Here is a 5,120-nt window from a genome sequence, read left to right as displayed (position 1 = left end):
TTGTTGTATTCTACATGAAATTGCGCACATTTCCATATATGAAACTTTATGTGGCGGCTAATTTAAAATGGTGTAATCATTACAGACAATCGGACGAAAAAAATTTATGATTTTTTCGGAAGAGTTACCGTGCAGACGTAAGGAAAAAGTTTTTTTTCATAAATTCACCATAATCAAAATATTGTGCTAGAGACTTCCAATTTGTTGCAAAATGAAGGTAAAGATTGAATATTACTAGAATATAAGAGTTTTTAGCTTACAATTGCATTTTTGGACCATTATGGTAGAGTCAAAGTTGACTGAGGTTGAAATTTTGGCACTTATCGTTATTTATATGAAAATATCTCAAACTGTTAAAAGCTGACAACCATGAGTTTGTTTGTTGTTGTATTCTACATAAATTGCGCACATTTTATATATATAATCCATGTAACGGCTAATATAAAATGGTACAAAATTATGTCAAGTGACAAAATAATTTCTGAGATGTGTCGCTGATGGTTTTTTAGTGCGAGAAGAAAGAAATTCACACTTGTGCGCCCGGGTAACGATTGTAAACAAAACAACGCCGTGATCTGTGAGCTCCCAGCATCCCACAAGTGTGTGATTCAAAAGTTTTCGCCTATTAGGCCTATAAGTATTTTTCCGCGAATTAAAAAAAAAACTATATATCGACGTACCATATGTCCAATCGGCACCCGACAGATAATTTTTATCAACGTTTAATACGTCCAATTGGCGTTAAAGGGTTAATTGAGAATTTGTACACACCTGAAATATTTATCATACAATAGAGTATAGAAGCCAAAAGATTCACATTACCCAACCCATATACAGGTGGGCCTAAATCAGAGCACAGTTTTGGGTTTGGGAAGTGCTGCTGTGTCTCAAGACAAAGTGTATCAGTTCTCTCTTTCCAATAATGCCTCAGTATTTACAGCTGAGTTAGTGCAGTAACAGTAACGTCAGCCATGACATAATCAAGCACTTTAATAATTTTGTGATTTATAACGACACCAGAAGCACTATAGAAGCCATCTAAGTTGCAGTCCAAAATATGGTACGACAGTTCAAGTTAAATAATAAATGGAAAAAATATTGATATATGTTGGATCCCTTCCCTTGTAGGGATAAAATTAAGAGAAGAGGCTGATAAAGCAGCTTAAAGAGGCAGTCACATGATACAAGAGCAAATGTAAACATCCCTGTTAGTGACTATGTAAGATATAATAAAACAATCATTGTAAATAAATTGCAAAATAAAAATATGGATTGTAGAACTGGTAAAATAATAAAATTAATAAAACCTGAGATTAGAAAAATGGAGTTCACATATCCAGAGAGATAGACATGCACAAGTAATATTGACTCGTCTCAGAAAGAGGCCATACTTGCCGTGGCTCACAGACACTTGATGAGCAGCCCATGTGACCCGCCTCATGAGTGCTCAGAGTGGAGTGCAAGGTGTTAATAATGGTCACACAGTGTTGTGTGAGTGTCCAAATATGACCAGCAGTGAATATCAACTTATGGAACCAAATCAGTGAAAGAAATCTGGTCAGAATCTGCATTTTCAGTCTTTCCAATTTTTATGGTTTTGAAGAGATGTAATTCAGCTGATAAAATCTTCTGCCTTTAGTTTTCAGTCCTTCCAATTTTTAATTTTTATGTTTTAGAAGAGATGTAATTTTGCTGATATATACAAAAATGATGAAAGTACAAAAATCCTGAGGCCAATTAATGAATTAAAAAAACATTTTTAAATGTTACTTAACTTCTTCCATTTATTGTTTATGTATGATGGATACGTGAGTAAATGTATTTATTGTGTGCATGTGTTCCAGTGAAGCGTGTACCTTTGTGCAATTTTTAGTAATTTTCACTCATTTGTCATCATTGAATGAACATTCGATTCCAGAGCTTATCCTCAGGCCTAGACCTGGTTTTTTCATTTTATTTTAATCCTTCAGGCCAGCCCTATGAGAGATGAAAGTCAGCTCAGTGATCTGGTTAAACTACTAAAATAGTAACAATAATAATAATGTCAGCAATCAGGACAACTCCTTCACTGCAAAGTTCCCACATGAGTTGTATAGCTTTATCTCCACGACTCTACAGGTGCGCTTAGGTTTAGGACATTTATGAATTCTTTGCCAGCTATTGTATTATCTGGCGGTGCAAAGCTCCCCTGATACTTTGCCAGCCATCAGGACAACAACTTCACTGCAAAGTTCCCATTTAAGTAGAGGCGCTGCATGGCTTTACTGCCACTCTGCTACAGTTTAAGTTGAGCACCAATCAAGTCAGTTCTCTACTGCAGACTCGCGTAGCTAGCAAGAAACTACAACCATTGTATTCAATGGTAGCAAACCATTTTATTTCTATTTCAATTCATACGTGATTTAAATTTTTGACGTAGAATATGTCCATGTATCCCACCTCCTGTCAATGTTGGAATCAGCAGTGTAATTACTGGGTAAGTGACATTTTTATAATAAGATCAAGTTTTGTATATACTTACCCAGCACTTGCATGATTGGAGCCCTCCCTAGTCCCCTCCAATAGACATATGGCAGAAACAGAATGGGCTTGTTTGCTTAGTAGTTTTTGTATGTTTCTGTCAGGGGGGGAACTATCACCTGCTTTGGACTGTGAAGATTTACCCGCTAAATTTTGAATTCAAGCTGCCGTGCAAGAGGAAACTATACCAGTGTAATACTGGGTAAGTATACATAATATATAGAATTTTATTTATTATGAAAATGTACTTTTTTTAAGACCAGTAGGGTATCTTCAGAAGAAAGTAAGTTTCTTTAAATCTGGAGATATTACACAATTTGGAAAGAAGACTGTCCTAATTCATGTAAAGTCAAAGACACAATCCATCATGCTAAGAGAATGTTATTTAATAGAGATTTTGAATTATTTTAACGAAGAGGGAAATTCTAGATGTGTCCAAGTATAAGTCTGGAAGGTACAATAAGGTTCCCAAAATGTACATGGTTATATTGTCATTTGAAGATCCAGAAATACCTCTGTATGTGGACATTGAAGAGGAAAGAGTAGGAATTAAGCCCTTCAAACAGAAGCTTTTGGAATGTGTTAATTGTTTCAAATTTGGACACTCCTCTAAAGCTTGTAAAAATGATAAAGTATGCATAAACTGTTCTATGGGCTGAGCATGGAGACTGCACGTTTGATTGCAAAATGCTTAAATTGTGGTATGGACCATAAACCTAGTGAGAAATATGTCCAAGTTCAAAAATTGAAGAAGCAGCCCTTAGTAGCAGGTCTAATGCAGAACACACTTATTATTGGGTATGTCAAATGCCTAATGAACACAACCCAAAATTAAGCCAAAGCATTAAAAGAAAAACATAAGTTTTCCTCTGCTAACAAATTACCATCTTCTAAGGCTGAAAGAGGGTCATCCAGGTCAACCAAACAACTGACCGAAATAAGGAAAGAGCTTGTTAAGACAACTCACCGCCCCAGAGTGTTTTGCCAACACCTCTCAAGGCAGATGCACTGCCTTCTTTAGAATCTTCCCCTCCCCCTTAGTGTTACAGACTGAGATCCGCTCAGGTTCTTTTATAATAAACAAAAAGAATTCACACCAATAATTGAAACTCCGATATGAATATAGAAAGAAACACAAACAGAACAGAAATTCATTCTTACAAGCTTACTAACAAAGATAAATGCAGAATGGTCTCTCCTATTTACATAAACAAAAAAATTAAAACTAACAATATGTAAAATGGGGTAAAACAGTGCGGTAATGAAATACTGCTGGCCAGTTTTTCAGCTGTTGAAATTAGTGCTTGAAGTGTGGGCTTCACTAAAGGGGACAGTAGAAACTTCAGACGGCTTCTTGACTTCATACTGCCGGAAGAAATGCCTTAGTCTTGAAACTTGAAGGGCGGGTTACTCCTCAGAACTACTTGTAGGACGTTTCTTCTTTGAAAAAAGTTACTCAACATTGGAATCTTTCCCTCTCTCCGACTATGGACTACGGACTTACTTGTTTCCGTTCACACTCTCTCTAGGGTGTCCTCTTCCTCTCTTATCTTTCGTCTCTTATCTCTGATGATCTGATTCTGATGATCTCTACTTCCTCAGTCATATATATATATATACGGCAATCTGGGGGCGGAGCTGAAAGGGCGGAGCTTAACCAGCGAACGTCACCGTCTCTCTAGAAGCTCTCGATGAAAGGTTGAATCATAATACGCATCGTTTCTAATGATGGCGCGTGCTGAGTTCCATAACACACCTGAGTATTCTCGAACAATCATGAGAACAGATAGCTCCAACACGTGCGGGAATGCCTCCTTGCTGCAGACCTACTCGAAGAAGATGCATTTTCCTTTCCTTTAATATATGTTACTTCGATATAAAGCGATTTACCATGACACTTAGACAAATCTACAAACCTCTCTAGAGCAGTACCTCTGCCTAACTTAGGAGAGGAGGAACATTCAGAGCTACCAGACACCACCAATGAGGGATATATGTCTAGACCAGGTAGCTCCCCATCCTGCGTAAAAGAGAAAGACCTCCATCACTCTCTCCCCAAGGTCATAAAAACCAAAATATCTATAATAGATATGAGTAATTTTTTCAATTGGAAATGGAATCTAACAAAAAAGACCTCTTCCAGAGGTCCCTCTTCCAAAAATAAATAGTTTTCATGTCTTAAACATTCTACTCATCCATGAATTCTCTCATATTACTGTTGTCTACAAAGAAAGCAAGCTGGACATTATAGTCCCTGTCCAAGGAAACTATGTTAGTTATAGGACTCCTTATGACCAACAAATGGGGAGCCATGGTAGGCGCTTCATTATGTTTGCCACGATGTTCCCAAAATACCCTTTACTTTTACTTTATGCACTCCTCTGCAGGCAGTGGCTGTACAATTGACTTTGGGAGAAGAAATATACTATTTGCTCTATATACTTGCCCTCAATGAATATATTACACATGATGATCTACTACAGTAATACTACACCAACTCCTTCAACCATTCATATGACATACTTGAAGACATGAATGGTAGACACCCATTATGGGGTGATGTTTTAGTAATACCAGGGGTAATTATCGCTTCACTCACA

The sequence above is a fragment of the Macrobrachium nipponense genome, chromosome 31 (genome assembly GCF_015104395.2).
Source record: "Macrobrachium nipponense isolate FS-2020 chromosome 31, ASM1510439v2, whole genome shotgun sequence".
NCBI classification, from domain to species: Eukaryota; Metazoa; Arthropoda; class Malacostraca; order Decapoda; family Palaemonidae; genus Macrobrachium; species Macrobrachium nipponense.
The sequence above is the reverse complement of the archived record's forward strand: the minus strand, read 5'-3'. Positions refer to the sequence as shown.